At 47.1% G+C, this 19,553-nt stretch overlaps 1 protein-coding gene and 1 pseudogene across 1 annotated transcript in view; one reads left to right on the forward strand and one right to left on the reverse strand.

Moving 5' to 3' along the window:
• The window catches only part of LOC133775995 (glutamate receptor ionotropic, delta-1), a 706,634-nt gene that overhangs the window by 329,690 nt on the left and 357,391 nt on the right, over nt 1-19,553 (reverse strand). The gene's annotated exons all lie outside the window — the stretch shown is intronic.
• On the forward strand, nt 17,861-17,968 carry LOC133776457 (U2 spliceosomal RNA; annotated as a pseudogene).

A 19,553-nucleotide genomic window follows, 5' to 3' on the forward strand; every position in this document is an offset into this window, starting at 1 on the left:
GAGATGGAAGGAAAAAGGAAAAGAGGGAAATAAGGAAGCAAGGAAGCAAAATCAAGGTCTTGCTAGCTGAACCACTCCTCTAGCCTGCGGACTCTCATGCATACATGTTTTCCCTCCACTGATGTGGGCAGTCACCTCGGAAGACTTGCATCACTTCCAGGAAGAAAGGCATCCCCACTGTGAGGCATCTGTGGATGTCACAAGCCGATCCTCCTGGCTTCCCGGTTTTGCACGCTGTTGCTATGCCTCCAGCCCCTGAGGGGTTAAGTGCAGAACCAGTGCATGATCCCCCTGACACGCATGAGGGTGCCGGCCTCACTGGCTCCCAGCACAATGTGTGCACACCCTCTCAGAAGCCCTCCACGCAACACCACACTGTCTGGTTTTAATATTCATCAGCTTCTTCTCCACCCAGAGCTCCTAATTCTCAGTGTGGGACAATGTTTTCCTATTAAGCATTTTCCCCTAAGCCTCATTACCTCTCTGTGGTAGAAAATCATTGCGGTGCTTTGGCTGTCTTAGCAGGAAAGGAAATTAATTTACAAAAGAGGGCAAAATAATCTCCAAATAACAAATCCTTCCAACTTGGAATCTAGCACTTCACAATCAAGTCGGGTAGGAGGGGAGGCTGCCATTGCTCAACCATTTACAGGAGTAGCTGAAACTGACCTCAAATTAGCAAACACACAAAGTAACGCAAAGAGGGGGGGGGGGGGTGCAGCGAGAAGCTCAGACCCCAGAAAACTGTGCCGAGAAGCCCCATTCATAAGGATAACCCCAGATGCCACTCTCAGGACAGACATGCAATGACAGGAGGGCATGTCTGATTAAATACAAAATCTTTTTCTGAAATATTTTCATTATCTGAGAGGTAGAGTTACAGACAGAGAGAGGGGGAGAGAGAGAGGTCTTCCATCCACTGCTTCACTCCCCAAATAGCTCCAACAGCCGGAGCTGAGTGAATCTGAAGCCAGGAGCCAGGAGCTTCTTCCAGGTGTCCCACGCAGGTACAGGGGCCCAAGCACTTGGGTCATCATTTACTGTTTCCCCAGGCCATAACAGTGAACTGGATAGCAGAATAGGAGCAGTCAGGACTCCAACCAGTGCCCATATGGGATGCTGGCACTGTAGTCGGAGGCCTAGCCCGCTATGCTACAGCACTGGCCCCTAAATACAAAATCTTAAAGAAAGGGCTGTCCCATCACTTCCACTGCAAACCAGTGGTTATCAATGATTGCATCAAGCAATCATGTCAAATTATGCTAAACACCCTCTTCCTTTATCCTGTGTCATTTAATGGACTGAGAATAACTTAGAACAATGAGAAATCTTCAGAAATTAAGTCTACATGAAAAGCCAGCCTCATTAGTACAGGAAATACAAATGGCCTTTTGATCAGCACTCCAGGCAAGCCAAGGAACTGTAGATCTTCTCTGTCATAAAAGGGATTAGCTCATGAAACACAGATAGTTTTCTCTTGATGTATTTGAGAAAGCTGGCCCCAAACCGGACAATATTACTGTATCCTCTGCTTCCTCATAAGCTATGGGCTAAAGCGTAAGCAGAAAAGAACAAAACCAGGTGATGCCTGCCCTTGCACAGGCTCCTGGGTCCTCACAAGCTTGCTGGGTTGTGTTAACCCCCTCCCGCCAAGTGCAGGTCAAGGTAATAAGCTCCACTAATAAGTGTCCAAGGAGTGACAGCACAACAGTTACTAATCATGTGATACAAAACAAATCACTTAATCCCTGTGAGCCACCTTTCCCCAGGGTGCTATTGTGAAACTTAAACAGAACCACAGATATAAAGTGTCAGACCCATTGCAGACACGAGAACTTGCGTTATCTCCTTTTTCAGTACCTGCTCTGAAAAGGACCTGAAGGAGTGGGGTCAACAGGTACAAGTACACAGAATGCCCCCACATGCAACAGAGTGGGCATCAGCCCCTGCCCAACACTGGAAAGACCACGCCCCTCAGGGTGGAGAGGACCCCTGGATCCTCCCCCAGTGATGCTCAGCGTCAGATGATGAGCTGCTAGGGCTGGGGAGACTCCACCCCCCTGCCTCTTGGATGGGGCTGGGAAGACCTTGCTCAGCAAGCAAGAACTGGAACAAAGAAGCTTTACTGCCCTTGCCCCCTGAGTCCCAAGCCACAGAGGGCAGCACCAAGGCGGTGAACCTCTTGCCACAAGCAAACAATGTATACAGGCTCAGGGCGGCCCATCTGAACCAGCATCTAGGCTGCCAGCCTGCAGCTTAGAGGAGCCACATCTGCAGGTACCAAGAACCTGCAAACAAAGACCTCCTCTGGGAGTGAAACTGCTGAAATCGGGGGGGGGGGGGGGGGGGGGGGGGCTGAGGGTCTGGCTGGCCCCTGGCCCTGGCCCCATGCCCTGGAGAGTCTGCAGGAAGGCAGGGAAGATCAGAGCCTGGAAACATGAATCAGCCTCATTAGGGGTTTTGCTCTGCTCAAAGATACGGGGCAGCCTGAAGGGAGAGGAAGACGCTTCTAAGGGATAAGAAATAAGAGACGGCCGGTGCCGCAGCTCACTAAGCTAATCTTCTGCCTTGCGGCGCCGGCACACGGGGTTCTAGTCCCAGTCGGGGCACTGATCCTGTCCCGGTTGCCCCTCTTCCAGGCCAGCTCTCTGCTGTGGCCAGGGAGTGCAGTGGAGGATGGCCCAAGTGCTTGGGCCCTGCACCCCATGGGAGACCAAGAGAAGCCCCTGGCTCCTGCCATCGGATCAGCGTGGTGTGCCGGTCGCAGCACGCCAGCCGCGGCGGCCATTGGAGGGTGAACCAACGGCAAAAGGAAGACCTTTCTCTCTGTCTCTCTCTCTCACTATCCACTCTGCCTGTCAAAAAAAAAAAAAAGAAGAAAAGAAAAGAAATGAGAGAGCTCTAGCCACTGTTGACAGGGCCCAGAGGGACAGAAAAGTCTGTCGACACAGCAGGTGGAGGCGCTGGCCCTCCTTTTCTCCAAGACCCAATCATTCGGTCAATTAGCCCATTTCCTGGGCACTGCTCGTGCCAGACACAGTGCCCCTGTCTGCCACAAGCACAGCTGACCTGTCCCTGCAGTCCCAGAGTGGGACCCCTCCTCGTTGCTGGACCCCCAGGAGGCTCCTCCTCCAGCCCAGCTGCCACAACAGGACAGGCAGCCATGGTGTAAGCCAAGGCCCTTCCTCATGCTCCCTGTAATGAGAAACTAGGGTGTGACATGCACAGAAGCCCCTGTGAGCCCTGCCACCTGGAGTCACCCTATCACAGTAAGAGCACCAGGCCTCAAGTTGAGGGCCACAGTCCTGTCACTCAGGACAAACTATTGGGAAGAGCCTTGCTCACTCGCCTCTGAATTCCAGTATCCACTGGGCTCAAGTTTTGTTCTCCAAATATTTATTCTTCTAGTTTTAACCAAGATAACTTCCTGAGTCTGACTGTAAGCTTCTGCCTCAGGTCTACACCTGCTGGGCAGGTCCAGGACCCCGCACTCCATGTCCCCTGTCACTCAGCCTGTCCTTGGCAGTGCCAATTCCCTTCCCGAAGAAGTCCTATCCCAGTAAGCTTCTGCTAGCCCACCCCACCCCCAACATTCCTCTGGAAACTCACTGCCAATGCGCCATGTTCATGCGAATATTTCTAGCTTCAAAGGGATGAATTACATAATTGTTGTATCTCTAAAGAGTATAATAGGTACTCGGGATTTCTCATGTCAAATGGGAGCAGGAGAGGATGACATGTGGTTTTGGACCCCAGGGAGCATCTTCTCCCAGTTCGGGCTCATGCATATTGTCCAGTTACCCTAAGCTGTCCAAACATTCTGTGGTAGCACAAGAACAGCCCCTCCCCCGCGCAGCACTCTGCAAATGTCAATCAAGAGAGATCCACAGAGCCTAAAGAAAATGCCCTTTCCTTGCAGACAACAGGGTGAAAACGACACTGTCTATGTGAAATGGGTCCAGGACGGTACCACTGCCACTGCACTCATTAGTGCCAGCAACAGAAATTGATTCCAAAATTGGAGAATTACTGGAAGGAATCTAGGAGCTCACAGAATCACTGCTGAAAGGCTGGAGAATACAGCTAGGATGTAAGGCAGCTCCAGGGGTTTGAAGAACAGGTGCAAAAATAACTGGAGCGGGAGCAGCCTGGCCAGAGTGCCCTGAGCCCCACACCCTCCAGGACCGAATTCCAGCTGGGCCTTTGGTCTTCAAAACCTTCAAAGCCCCACAAGAAAGCACCTGGTTGGCCACGGGAGGTCTTGGTGCTGTCCCCGGTGGTGCTAGGCAATCAGGAACTACCTGGCCCCTTTGGCATCTGTTAATAGGGAAGCTCCCCGAGACTGCATGGAAGGGGTTGGGGGTGGGGCTCTAAAAGGAAACCAGGGCACCTGGGGCAGGAGGCAAGGATGCACATGTTCCCCAGGGAACATGTAAGCCAGCTCAGCGGTGAGGCGTAGCAGGTTGAGAAAAAGCTTATGATGCATGTGTTCCAATCTTGGCTGCTCTGCTTCTGATTCAGATCCCTGCTCATGCACCTAGGAAAGCGGCAGAAGATAGCCTAAGTATGTGGGCCCCTGCACCCACGTGGGAGACCCAGATGGAATTCCTAGATCCTAGCTTCAGCTTGGCCCAGGCCGGGCCATTGCAGCCAGTTGATGAACGATTCTCTCTCTCCCATTCAAATAAATAAAATAAATCTTATTTAAAAAATTCTTTTGCACCAAAACTTGCACCTTTGGCTCCCCGGGGTCTCCAGCTTGTTAATCAAGCCACTTGCTAACCTGCATAGTCACGTGAGCCACTGCCTTACAACCAATGTCCCTCTATTTGTGCACACCACCTGTTGGTTCTGCTGCCCTCAAGAATCCCGGCTAATCCAACACCCCTCAGGGAAACGCAGAACCCATTCTGAGCACACTGGACCCTCCTCTGGGAAAACCTGAGCCCCTTCTGGGTCTGGAAAATAAAGGAGGAGAAACACAGCCCAGTGGGTGTCTCCAGGACATTGCCCCAGGGTTCTGCTGGCATCTGCTGGAGGTGAGCATCCACCTGAGTGCCCACCACTCTGTCTATGACACAGCACATTTCCACCACCCTGGAAAGGTCCCTGTGCCCTGCCCAGCTTGTGTGTGGCCCCCACCTCACTCTTGGCAATCCCCAATCTGCTGTCCGACACTGTAGCCCAGACTGGACCTTAGTAAGGTGTCATAGACATGGAATCACACCTGTTGTCCTCTTTTGCTGCTGGCTTCTTTTGGCCTGCAGAATGCATTGGATTCATCCTTGTCACCGTGTATATAGATGGGCCGTTTTCTCTCATTGCTGTGTATTTTCTATCGCCTGAGCACACCACAATTTGCTCGTTCACCACCAATGGACGTGAAGAGCGTTCCCAGGCATTTTCTCTCATGACCGAAGCCAAACTAGACGTTCACATCCAAGCCTTCCTGAGGACGTGTGTTTTCATTTCTTCAGAGTGAATGTTGAGGAACAGGACAGCAGGGTCCTAAGGGAAGGCTATGCTTAATTTCCTAAGCAGCAGAAAAACAGTCTTCCAAACAGGTGGCACCATCTTCCATTTTCATCCCAGATGCTACTATTGCTCTGCCCGCACAGACAGGTGGAGAGGTGTTTACATGGGGCCTGCGGGGTGGGGCGGCAGGAATTAGCTGGGATTGTGTACCTGTGGCAGGCCTTCCGGGCCAGGGAGGCGCCCTCTGATGGCTGAAGCTATCTCTAGCACTCATTTGGAGCCCATGAGCCGAGCATCCAAGGGCAGGGCCCCATCTTATTAACCTGTGTGTTTCTCCACCCCTGAGAATCTCACACCATTCCTAGCATCACCGGTTGCTGATATAAACATTGAGGAGCTACTGGATGAATGGGTGCAGCCTGGTTAATCACATCCATTGCCACGTGTGGCTTCCTAAAGCCGAGCACTGCTTTCTACCCTTGTGTGAGTGATCCTGGGTACCGGTTTTTGAGAGAACATGTCTTGGTACGTTTTCTGGAGAGGGTTCATGCCTGACTGGTGGTAGCCTGGGTTGGGGGTGTGGATCCAGGACCCCTGCAGAACCCATGTATGATACTCTGGGGACCAAGAGCCCTCACACTCATAGGCAGGCAAGCAGCTCCCCCTGTGTGGCCGGCTGGACCTGGGGGTGCAGGGCTCCAGGGCTCCGTGTCGTGAACGTCAAGAGTGCCCCCAGCCTCAGTGGCATGGCTAGGGGCATTCTAAGCCCGAGTTTGTCTCCTTGGAACAGAGTAGAGCAGTAATAACACATTCCCAGTACCGCGCTCTGAGGATAGCAGGAGATAATGTATATGAAAGTGCTTTGAAAACTCTAAACTGCTCCCCAAATGGAAGGCTCCATTATCATGCGGCACTTGGCTCTCTTCTTCCTGTGGCCTTCCCTCCTCCCTCCTTCACCGCCAGCACCACCAGCTCATTAGCTGTGCTGAACTAGCTCTCCTGTGCCTGCCAGCCTGGAAGCCATGAACAGACCCACTGCCCGTGCCTATCAGTGACCCCTGTAGAGCGAGCACAGTCAGGACTTGCAGTACAAGACAGCACATAGCACGAGACCACAGATCTCAGTGTCCAGGGACCGCAGCCTCTGACCACCCTGGCCTTCCTCCTTTCATCTTGCCCTCCACCCTCCATCCCCAGGGCTCCTTCTCAGCACCCTCTCCCCAGCACCCTCTCCCTCTTCTCCTGTTACAAAGCTGCTCAGCTCCTGGTGGCTGGACCTGGGTGAGCCTCCCCTGCAGCCTTCTCTCCCCATCTCTACTTCGCTTCTCTCCCAAAAGAAACTACGACCAATCCCTAAGATAAGAAAAAGCCCCAACTTGGCAAAGTGGCAGAGCTGGGTGCCTGGCAAGTGCCACAAGTATTCAACTTCCACTGGAAAACAACTTCCAGAGAAGTTCCATTACCGGGAATTGTAGCAGCTGCCCACATGGAGAGGGCCGGAAGAATACCCGGTGACAGATGTTGTGTCCAGCACAACCTGGACAACAAGGCATGCTGAGCGCTCTCTACAGGGACCCCAGGATGCTAGAAATGAAACGTGCACCCAGGGGCCACCTTTACTCCATAGAAGCTGGCATCTCAAGCACCCAGCAGGGCTATGACAACCACAGGAACAGGAGCAGGGATCTAGGCATGCTAACACCTGTGGGAGCCCTGGTTCAGTATCCACCCTTGCAAGCTCCTGGGAAATGCTGATACAGGCTGAGACAGGGGTCAAATTTCCAGATGATGACAGCAGCTAAGAAGACTGCTGGATGCAGCCCAGGGAGAGACGTCAGAAGTGGCTACCCTGAGTTGGGAGGTGATCTCCTTGCTCAGTGTGTATTCATGATGCCACCTGCTATGCCACACTGGCTCCTGGGCACTAGGACCTCCATCTGTGGACTCTCCATTCTTTACAGTAGGGACTCTGCACACCCTGCTCAGGTGTCGGAGGTACTGAGCTTGGAGCAGGACTAAAGGACTAACGGAACCTCTCATTGCCAGCCTGCTAAGTTCTCTTCCCTCTCAACCCCTAGGCTACCCTTAGCTCAACACACAAGCATTGCATTAAGCACCTGCCCTGTTACAACCTAGTGACACAATGATGAACACAATTCGGTTCTATGCTTAAAGCACTCACAGTTTTCAGGAAAGGAAGGCACCAAAAAAGATCATTTTAAAAATAATGTGCTAAGTGTTCCACTGGGGCTAAAAGGCACGGGATTTATGTAATCCCAGGAAGAGATGCCTCACCTAGTCAGGGGAGCCTGCGAGATTGCCTGTGTTGGTGATGCCTGAGCTATGGGCTGCTGCACTCTGTCATGTATTCTGGGATGTGTTCCTAAATGCAGTTGGAGCCTAGAGCCCAGGGCTCCCTTCCAAGGAACAAGCTCCATCTTTCAGACACAAAAACAACCCTTCTGACTTTTTCCTCTACATACAACTGGAACCCAAGGCCCACAGATTCCACCACCGAATTCTCCCTCCATTCCACCCTTCCTTCCCTCACCCACTGCCATGGCCTTACTCCCAGGTGGGGCCACGCCCTCTCTGCCAGACCAGGACAGCAGCCCTCTCTTGCAGGGTGTCCTCTGCCCTTTCTCCCCTGCCCTGCAATGCACCCTGCACAGCTGCCAGTGGCTCAGTCTTAGTCTATGTTGTGTTACTGTTACCACACAAAACCCGAGGCTGAGAATTCTGCAAAGAACAGAGGTTTACTTAGTGCACAGTTCTGGAGATTCAGGAACAGGTGCCAGCATCTGCTTGGTTCTCAAGAGGGCCTCAGGGTAGCTGGCATCACAGTGCACAGGTAGGAGTGGTGAGTGCAAAGGAGGGACTCAGGGGAACTTCCAGCCATCCTGCAATGACTCCACGCCCATAGGAAATAACCCACAAGACAGCGGTCATGAGGGTGGAGTTCCCAGATCTATCCCCCTCCCTCCAGGCCCCACTTCCTACAGCAACCAAGCCCTCAATGCCAGCGCACCGAGGACCAAGCTGCCAGCCCACAGGCTTTTAGGGGACAAGTCACACCCAATCCATAGCAGCCCCTTACCTCAACTTCCATCTGCACAAGTCAAACACCTGCCATGGCTCCCCAGAGCCTTCCCCTCACCCCCAAAGAAGAAAACCCTCTAAACGCCTGACACCAAGCCCCTGATGCTCTCCCCATCCTCCCTTCACCTCTCTAAATCTTGTTTCCAATGCAAGGCCCCAAAAGCAGAGTTATTCAATGTCTGTGTATAAAGACTGTTCCTTCACAGAGTCTCTCCCTCAGAACCTTCCTCCAGGGCAGAAGTAACCACCGCAGCTCCTGAGTCGCTACTTCACCCTGGATGTCCTCGGGCATGTGTAACGTGGCATTGCTCTCATGGGCACCCTGCCTCTCTTCCTTTCCACATTGTTAACTGAAAATGCACCCCACGTCCTTTCTCTAACTGCAGCATCCAGTATAGGGCCTGCAGACACTCTTCAAGAAGACGTCCAGTGTGATTGAAAGGGAACTTCTGGAATGACAGGGGGAGGGCCTCTGTAAATAAACTTTTTCATAAAAGCAAGGAAAACACGGGCAATGATTGTAAAAATGTAGCTGTCTTGGAACTCTGGAGATTAATCCAAGGCTTATAACAACCAAAGTTGGTTTATTCCAAAAACTGCCCAATCATGCTGCGGACAGCAGGGTTCAGAGTTAGCTTTGACTTAACCAAGTCCTATCACCACCTCCCCAACTCTAGAGCAGCCTTGAAATGCAGCAGCCTGGGGCCGGCGCTGTGGCGCAGCAGGTTAAAGCCCTGGCCTGAAATGCCAGCATCCCATATGGACTCTGGTTCTAGTCCCGGCTACTCTACTTCCGATCCAGCTCTCTGCTGTGGCCTGGGAAAGCAGTATTAGATGACCCAAGTCCTTGGGCCCCTGTGCCCACGTGGGAGACCTGGAGGAAGCTCCTGGCTTCGGATCAGCGCAGCTCCAGCCATTGCAGCCATCTGGGGAGTGAATCAGCAGATGGAAGACCTCCTCTCTCTGTCTCTACCTCTCTCTGTAATTCTGACTTTCAAATAAAATAAAATCTTCTTTAAAAAAAGCAGCAGCCTCTCCCCAGAGCAGGCTGTGAAAATCAGCATCCTTGCAGCTACAACAGGTGAAGGTGGGGTTTGGAACTCGTCCGCAGCTTTCAACCCTCGGGCACTGTCACAATTTGATGCGGCTCACGGCTCCCTGGAAGACCCTCACTCACAAGGTGCTGCCATTCTGTGACTCGGTTCAAAAGCTCACTCTGTGGGAAATGTTCTGTGTCCAAGCAGCAATTGTTTAGCATCACAGGAGCCCGAGTCTGCAACACCAGCTGGGACAAATATCAGCCCAGCCAAAAATTTAAAGGGGACATGAGGAAAATGAGACATTTATGGGGAGCGCTGATATATTCCTGGAGTGAAAACTTACAAAGCTGTCTGAATGTGCACGTCTATGCATCTATATCCAGGAAAGAGATGAGAAGCTGCCTGTGTCTTATTTCTGGTTGATCTTGAGGCCCTACACCAGCAGTTAAGTGAAAGCTAACACAGGGTTGTAACAAGGTGTCTGCCTGTCCCAACACATGTACAGAGCCTCCTTGGAAAGGAGAAAAATGTATTGGTTAAAGGCAATTTTTTAAGATTTTATTTATTTATTTGAGAGGTAGAGCTACAGGCAGAGAGAGGGAAAGACAGGGAGAGAGGTCTTCCATTTGCTGGCTCACTCCCCAAATAGCTGCAATGGCTAGAGCTGGGCCGATCCAAAGCCAGGAGCCAGGAGCTTCTTCAGGTCTCCCACATGGGTGCAGGGGCCCAAGGACTTGGGCCATCTTCCACTGCTATCCCAGGCCATTAGCAGGGAGCTGGATCAGAAGAAGAGCAGCTGGGACTAGAACCAGTACCCATATGGGATGCCAGCACAGCAGGTGGAGGCTTAGCCTACTACACCACAGTGCTGGCCCCGGTTAAAGGCATTTTTTGAGGTACATCTGGGTAATCATCAGCTGCCTACTAGATACTGAGCAGACTTCAATGGATAAACTGCAGGGAATACAACCCTCACAAACCTGTTCTAAGAAGCCACTGAACAAACATACAGCAACAGCAATAGCACACACACACACACACAGCCACACACCCTGGATAGGGAGAGGGATCTGGTCTCAAAAGTTGCTAAATTATCTAAAACATACCTTTTAAAACAAAATTTACAAAACATTCAGAGAAAGAGAGGGGTGTATATTTAATAGAAACTACCCCTGGGGAGTGGGGTAGATGGTGGAATTAGTAGACAAAGACTTTAAGTAAGTTATTATAAATATTTTCAAATAGATACAGAAAAGTATATCTAAATAAAGAGAAGTATGTCAGAAATATCCTACCAACCAAAGAATATCAATAAACAGACAGCATTTTGCATTTAAAAAGAACTAAATAAAAATTCTAGAGTTGGAAAGCACAATAGCTGAAATTCATAATACTAAGAAGGACACACAGCAGATCTGAACAGGTTTAAGAATGGATCAGTAGGGGCTGGCTCTGTGGGGTATCAAGTAAAAGCTGTTGCCTGCAGTGACGGCATCCCATTAAGGTGCTGGTTTGAATCCCGAGCTGTTCCACTTCCGATCCAGCTCTCTGCTATGGCCTGGGATAGCAGTAGAAGATTGTCCAAGTGCTTGGGACCCTGCACCCACGTGGGAGACCTGGAAGAAGCTCCAGGCTCCTGGCTTTGGATTGGCCTGGCTCTGGCCATTTCAGCCATTTGGGGAGTGAACCAGCAGATGGAAGTTCTCTCTCTCTCTGTCTCTACCTCTCTCTCTCTGCCTCTGTCTATCTGTAACTCTGCCTTTCAAATAGATTTAAAAATCTTTAAAAAAATAAAAGAAAATAACAGTATAAAAGAGGGAGTGAAACAGCTGTACTGGAGCGATGTTTCTGCATAACACTATTAACCTGCCACAGATTGTTGAAAGTTATTAACTGCAATCCCTAGGTCGACCACTAAGAAAATAACTCAAAAACATAAAGTAAAAGAAACAACAAAGGGATTAAAATGTTACACTAGAAAATTCCTATTTAATGCAAAATAAGGCAGTAAAGGAGGAACAGAGGAACAAAGACATAAGGCAGGTAGAAAACAAAGACCAAAATGGAAGGTGCAAATTCTATGTCTGTAATTACATTAAGTGTAAATTACACTTAAATGTAAATTATACTCCAGCGGAAAGGCAAAGATCGGAAGAACGACTTTTTTAAATGACCCGATCAGCTGCAGACTACAAAACATGCATTTTAGACTTCAAGATAAAACAGGTTGAAAGTAAACAAGTGGAAAAATATGTGTCATGGAAACAGTCACCAAAGGACAAGTAGATTAGTACGCTAATATCAGACAAAATGGGTTTAAGATGCAAAGTATTATTGGAGACAAAGAGGGACATTTTATACCAAATCAGACAGATAAAACAATTATAAACATCAATGCATCAAACAACACGTCTCCCTAAACCCATAGAACATAACCTAAAAAGAACAGCAGACAAAAATAACAGTTAAGGACTACAATGCCTCAAATTTCAATAACTGTCAGATCAACCAAACAGAATGTCAACAATCAACTCTGCTTGAAGCACGATAAACCAGTTACACCTAACACACTGCATAGCACATTCTATTCAAAGGCAGAATACACCTGCTCCTCAGGCACAGAAGGAAGATTCTTCCAGGACAGAGCAGGTGCCACACCACAAAGCAAGGCTCTACAAAACTGAATAGATGGGGCTGGCGCCGTGGCTCACTTGGTCAATCCTCCACCTGCGGCGCCAGCATCCCATATGGATGCCGGGTTCTATCCCAGTTGCTCCTCTTCCAGTCCAGCTCTCTGCTGTGGCCAGGGAAGGCAGTAGAGGATGGCCCAAGTACTTGGGCCCCTGCACCCGCATGGGAGACCGGGATGGGGAAGCACCTGGCTCCTGGCTTCAGAACGGCATAGCTCCGGCTGTGGCAGCCATTTTGGGGGTGAACCTATGGAAGGAAGACCTTTCTCTTTGTCTCTCTCTCTCACTTTCTAACTCTAATTTAAAAAAAAAAACTGAATGGATAAATTCATGCAAAGTTTGTTATGTGATATCAATGAAATTAGAAATCTGTAACAGAAGAAAATTTCAGAAATTCGTGAATATGTGGAAATTAGAGAAAAAAATCAATAATCAATGAGCCAAAAATAAAATCACAAAGGGAGCTTAAAAATACTTTGAGGTGAATGAAAATGAAGCAAACCATGCCGTAATAAAAGGGATGCAGTGAGGACTTCATCTGGATGCTGAAAATACTTTTATTGAAAAGAAGAAAGACTTCAAATCAGTAAACCTAAACTTGCCCCTTAAGAAAATAAATAAGGAAATCAGTATATCAGAGATGCCTGCACTCTCCTGTTTACTGCATTCATAACAAAGAAATGGACTCGCCTGAGTTGTCCATCAACAGATAAAGAGCATTCAGCATGAAAATGAATGAAAGCCTGCCACTTGCAGCAACATGAATGGACCTCCTGGAGAACACTGTGTTAAGTGGAATAAGCCAGGTACTGACATACGGATTCTGTGTGTTCTTCCTCATATTGAAGGCCAAAAAGCTGATTTCATAGAAGTACAAAGTAGAACAATGGCAACTAAAGGCTAGGACGCGTAAGAACAGGGCCGACAGATGTAGCTTGGATAACAGGTGCCAAAATACAGTTACATAGGAGGAGCAACGTTTCGTGTTCTATCCCACTGTAGAGTGACTCGAATTCACAACCACTTATTATATATTTTGCAAAGGTCTAAAGAAAAGGAGTTTAAAGCTTCCCAGAATTAGGAAATTATAAATATTCAAGGAGAGACAAATACTGGTTTGGTCATTGCACATTTTATATATGCATATAATTATCACATTTCTAAATACATATAGTTATTACCTATCAATTTAAAAAATAAAAAAAGGAGAGCAAACTAACCTAAAACAAGTCAAGAAATGGAAATAATAAAGATTACAATGAAAATAAATGAAAGGAAGAACACTTAAAATGGAGAAAAATGAACAAACAAGAAAGCTCTTTGACAAGAACAACAAAAGCAACATATGCTTAGCTGTATTTACTTAGGAACCTAAGATGTGAATGACCAGAATCAGGAATGAAAGACAGCATGTCATTACCACTTCCATAACCAAAAAGCCTTGTAAAAAAATTCTATGCATAACCATAGGGCAACAACTTAAAAAATTCAGACGAAAGGGACACATTCCTCAAGAGACACCAAGTACTGAGCTGTCTCAGAAGAAATGGAATGTCTAGATAGACCTAATGCATGCCAAGTAAAGACATGGAATTGGTAATTTTAAAACTTCCCATAAAAAAAAGCGCCCAGGTGTCTCCACTGAGGAATCCTTTCAAATATGTAAAGAATGAATGTCATGCCTGCATAAACTCTTCCTAAATAACAGGAGGTGAGGGAACAGTTCCCAATCATTCTGTGAGGCTGGAATTAGCCTGATACTAAAATCAGACACCAATATCACAACAGAACCAGAGACCAACATCCCTTAGGAAGAGACAAAAATTTCCAACTAAACACTAGCAGACTAAAGCCAGTAACATTTAAAAGGATTACTTGGGATGATTAAGTGAGATTCATTCCAGGGAGGCAGGATTTGTTTAACATCTGAAAATCAACCAATATTAACAGAATAAAGGACAAAAATCACATGGTTACTTCCCTTGATACAAAAAGAGTCATTTGAAAAAATGTAACACCCTTTCATGAATCAACAAAAACATTCAAATTAGGAACAGAAGCAAACATCCTCAACCTGACCAAGGGCATCTATGGAACACCCACAGCTAAGATCACCCTTACTGAAGACAGACGCACTGCCTCTCCCCTAAGATCAAGAGGGAGACGGGGATGCTCACTCTGGACACTTCCATTCTCCTTGGAGTTCTAATCACAGCAATCAGGCAAGAAAGGGGAAGAGAAGACATGCAAGAGAAGGAAGGCAGGCATGCAGGAAGGGAGGGAGGCAGGGAGGGAGAAAGAAGAAAGGTAGGGAGGGAGGAAGAAGGAAGGAAGGGAGGGGGAAAGGGACAGGGGAGCAAAGCTATCTCTCACTGCCCAGGATATGAGCTCACATGCTAAAAAAAAATCCTACAGTATCCATGAGAAAACAATTAGTGCTAAAAAAGGACTTCAGTAAGGTACAGGGATACAAGATCAGTGTACAAAAATCTAGTATATTTACATGCATCAGCGTGGGAATGAAAACAAAATTAAACTTACAATAGCACAAAAAAATTAGAATGCAACAGTAAAATGAACAACTCTAAGTGAAAGCAGGTGCAGCGGTTTTCCAGTGAGTACCGTTCCCTGGGGATCACACAGACCTAAATGTAAAAGGTGAACTAACAAGGCTCCACAGATGGCTCCAGGACCTTTAGGTAGGCTAAGGTTTCAGAAAATGGACACAAAAAATAGTAACTAAAAATAATGATCATTGATGCTTCCCTAAAATAACTGCTTCTCCCCAAAAGATACCAGAGAATGAAAAAGAAGGCAAAAGTGGCAAGATATTCATAATACATACATCCCTAAGAGACTCATATTCAGAACATATATTTTCACAAATTCTCCTACAAATAAAAGGGGAAATGGTCAATAACCCAATTTAGAAAGGGCAGGCATTTGGCCTAGTGGTTAAACCCATACATCCCATGTCAGAGTGCCCACGTCTGAGTTCCAGCTCTGCTTCTGATCCAGCTTCCTGCTGGATCAGGTGAAGCTCCAAGCAGCTGAGACCCTGCCACCCACAGGGCAGACCTCAGTTCCAGCTCCTGGCTCCAGCCTGGTCCACGTCCAGTGCTTGTGGTCATCTGTGATGTGGACCAGCAGATGGGCACTTTCTCTCTGTATCTGTTTCTCTGCTTCTCAAACACATGAATGAACTAACTTATTTTTTTAAATGGGGGAAAAAGCCTGTGCCAGAAAAAAAAAAAAAAACAAAAACAAAAACAAAAAAGGCTATCCAAATGGCTAGTAAAAATGTGGAAAATGCTTAGCAAGTTTGGTCTTCAGGGGAATGGAAATTAAAACCACGGTGACAGTTCTAGTCCCGGCTGCCTCTCTTCCAGTCCAGCTCTGCTATGGCTGGGAAAGCAGTGGAAGATGGCCCAGTGCTTGGGTCCCTGCACCCGCATGGGAGACCCAGAGGAAGCTCCTGGCTCCTGGCTTCAGATTGGCGCAGCGCCAGCCATTGCAGCCATCTGGGGAGTGAACCAACGGAAGGAAGACCTCTCTCTATGTGTCTCTAGCTCTCAATGTCTGTAACTCTAACTCTCAAATAAAATAAATAAAATCTTTAAAAAAAAAAACAATAAACCACGGTAAGACTCTAGTCTACTCTGCTACAGAATAGCTGAAATTTTAAGACTGGCAAATTAGGCCTTGGTGAAAACACAGTTTCTGAAACTCCCATATTTTCTAGTGGGGTTAAAAATTGGATGGCTGGTACCACGGCTCACTAGGCTAATCCTCTGCCTGCAGCGCCAGCACCCCGGGTTCTAGTCCCCGTCGGGGCACCAGATTCTGTCCCGGTTGCTCCTTTTCCAGTCCAGCTCTCTACTGTGGCCCGGGAGTGCAGTGGAGGATGGCCCTAGTCCTTGGGCCCTGCACCCGCATGGGAGACCAGGAGAAGCACCTGGCTCCTGGCTTCGGATCGGCATGGTGCGCCAGCTGTAGTGGCCATTGGAGGGTGAAACAATGGAAAAGGAAGACCTTTCTCTCTGTCTCTCTCTCACTGTCCACTCTGCCTGTCCAAAAAAAAAAAAAAAAAAAAGGGACAATGTTGGATAGCATCTTCTGAAGCCAAATATATGCCTACTTTATTTATTTTTTTAAACTTTTATTTAATGAATATAAATTTCCAAAGTACAGCTTATGAATTACAATGGCTTCCCCCCCAATAACTTCCCTCCTACCCACAACCCTCCCCCCTCCCGCTCCCTCTCCCCTTCCATTCACATCAAGATTCATTTTCAATTCTCTTCATATACAGAAGATCAGTTTAGTACATATTAAGTAAAGATTTCAACAGTTTGCCCTCACATAGCAACACAAAGTGAAAAAATACTGTTGAAGTACTAGTTATAGCATTAAATAACAGTGTACAGCACATTAAAGACAGAGATCCTACATGATATATTTTTAAAATTAATTAATTTTCTATGCAATTTCCAATTTAACACCAGGTTTTTTTTTTCATTTTCAATTATCTTTATATACAGAAGATCAATTCAGTATATACTAAGTAAAGATTTCATCAGTTTGCACCCACACAGAAACACAAAGCGTAAAAATACTGTTTCAGTACTAGTTATAGCATCACTTCACATTAGACAACACATTAAGGACAGATCCCACATGAGATGTAAGTACACAGTGAATCCTGTTGTTGACTTAACAATTTGACACTCTTGTTTATGGCATCAGTAATCTCCCTAGGCTCTACTCATGAGTTGCCAAGGCTATGGAAGCCTTTAGGGTTTGCCAACTTTGATCTTATTCCGATGGGTCATAGTCAAAGTGGAAGTTCTCTCCTCCCTTCAGAGAAAGGTACCTCCATCTTTGATGGCCCCGTTCTTTCCACTGGGATCTCACTCGCAGAGATCTTTAATTTAGGTCTTCTCTCTTTTTTTTTTTTTTTCCTTTTCCAGGGTGTCTTGGCTTTCCATGCCTACAATACTCTCATGGGCTCTTCAGCCAGATCCAAATGCCTTAAGGGCTGATTCTGAGGCCAGAGTGTTGTTTAGGACGTCTGCCATTCTATGAGTCTGCTGTGTATCCTGCTTCCCATGTTGGATCGTTCTCTCCCTTTTTTATTCTATCAGTTAGTATTCGCAGACACTAGTCTTGTTTGTGTGATCCCTTTGACTCTTAGACCTATCAGAGTCATCAATTGTGAACTGAAATTGATCACTTGGACTAGTGAGATGGCATTGGTACATGCCACCTTGATGGGATTGTATTGGAATCCCCTGGCACATTTCTAACTCACCATTTGGGGCAAGTCCAATTGAGCATGTCCCAAATTGTACATCTCCTCCCTCTCTTTTTCCCACTCTTATATTTAACAGGGATCATTTTTCAGCTAAAATTTAAACACCTAAGAATAATTGTGTGTTAATTACAGAGTTCAACCACTAGTACTAGAACAACAACAACAACAAAAAAATACTAAAAGGGATAAAGTATTACATTGTACATCAAGAGTCAGGACAAGAGCTGATCAGGTCATTGTTTATCGCTTCTCGGCCTTTTGGCTAAGATCAAGTGTAGTATCTGTTCTTATCAGTAAATGCCTACTTTATAATCGTGTGATCCCATGTAGCTGAGAGAAACAGACCCCAACACAGGCCAATAGTCTTGAACAAGTACAATCAAAGCAGTTTTATTTGCCGTAGTGCCAAATTAGAAATGGCCCAAATATCCACCAACTAGGGAACAGATACATAAATAATATATTCATATAACAGAATTCAGAACCAACTCAATAGACACATCACAGGAAAATTTCAAAGACATTATGTCACACGACAGATACCAGATATGGAGGAGAATGTACTACGCAATTCCATTCATAGGAGGGTCTGGCAAATTAATCAATGCTGATAAAAGTCCGTGGTTACTGTGGAGTGGGGAACAAAAGGGAATGGACTGGGAAGAAAGCTTGATGGAATGCTATTATGCTCCTATATCTTGCTCTGGGTAGCAGCTACCCAGGTGTGTACATCTGTAAAGTAAACCAAGATGCATGCTCAGGATGAATTCTTTTTTAAAATTTTATTTGGTTGAGAGAGACACAGACACAGAGACCGTCCATTCACTTTCCACAAGTGCCAGCAGCAGCCATAGCTGGGCCAGGCCAGAGTCAGGAACCAGGAACTCAAACAGGTCTCCCACGTGGATGGCAGGGACTCAAGTACTTGAGCCCTCACCTGCTGCCCGACAGGGTGCACACCAATAGAAAGTTGCAGTCCCAAGTGGCATCTTCACCACTATGCCAAACACCCACATGAAGATGAATTGCTTAGGTTCTTTACCAAACTGCAGGGGCTGATGCTGCGGTAGGTAGTCCTCTGCCTGCAATGCCAGCATCCCATATGAGCACCGGTTCTAGTCCCAGCTGTTCCTCTATGCTCTGCTATGGCCTGGGAAAGCAGTAGAAGATGGCCCATGTGCTTGGGCTGCTGAGCACATGTTGGAGACCCGGGAGAAACTCCTGGCTCCTGACTTTGGATCAGCGCAGCTCTGACCTTTATGGACACTTGGGGAGTGAACCAGTGGATGGAAGACTTTCTCTGTGTGTGTGTGTCTCTCCTTCTCTGTCTCAAGTAAATAAATAAATTTAAAAAAAAAAGTGGTTTGAAAATCTCATCATTAAAGGTAAAATTAAAATACATTAAATCATAGCAAAATAAAATATTACATTAAAAAAAAAAAAAACCCTGCACCCAGAACTCTGGCCTGGCTCTTCCCCCAGTGTGTTCCCACTGGTCCTGCCAGCCTCACACCATGTCTCAACAACAGAACCCAAGGATTTCTTGACCACTGCTTTTCCCAGCCCATAATTCTGATAGGGCAAAGAGATCCTGAAGCCACCTACAATTCCTGAGTCTCCTTTTCCCATGCACAGCTAGAACCCTCTCATTATCCTCATTCAGCAAAGGGAACAGCACTCATGGAAATCAAAGGCAACCGAGAAAAGGACAGTTCTCCTCGGGCTGTCCCCCACCAGTCACCAACATGCAGGGTCCCCCAGTCCCTGGCCATGTACAAAATCCTTAATTGCTATAGACTTACAATCAATCAGCCCATAGATACAAATGTGCTATGTTTTCTACTTATTTATACCATAACTATTTTCCCATAGTCTTTACCATTATCATGCTTTTGGCTGCAGAACAGTCTGTCATGTAGCCATCCCATAATTTAC

The sequence above is a fragment of the Lepus europaeus genome, chromosome 17 (assembly GCF_033115175.1).
Source record: "Lepus europaeus isolate LE1 chromosome 17, mLepTim1.pri, whole genome shotgun sequence".
NCBI lineage: Eukaryota > Metazoa > Chordata > Mammalia > Lagomorpha > Leporidae > Lepus > Lepus europaeus.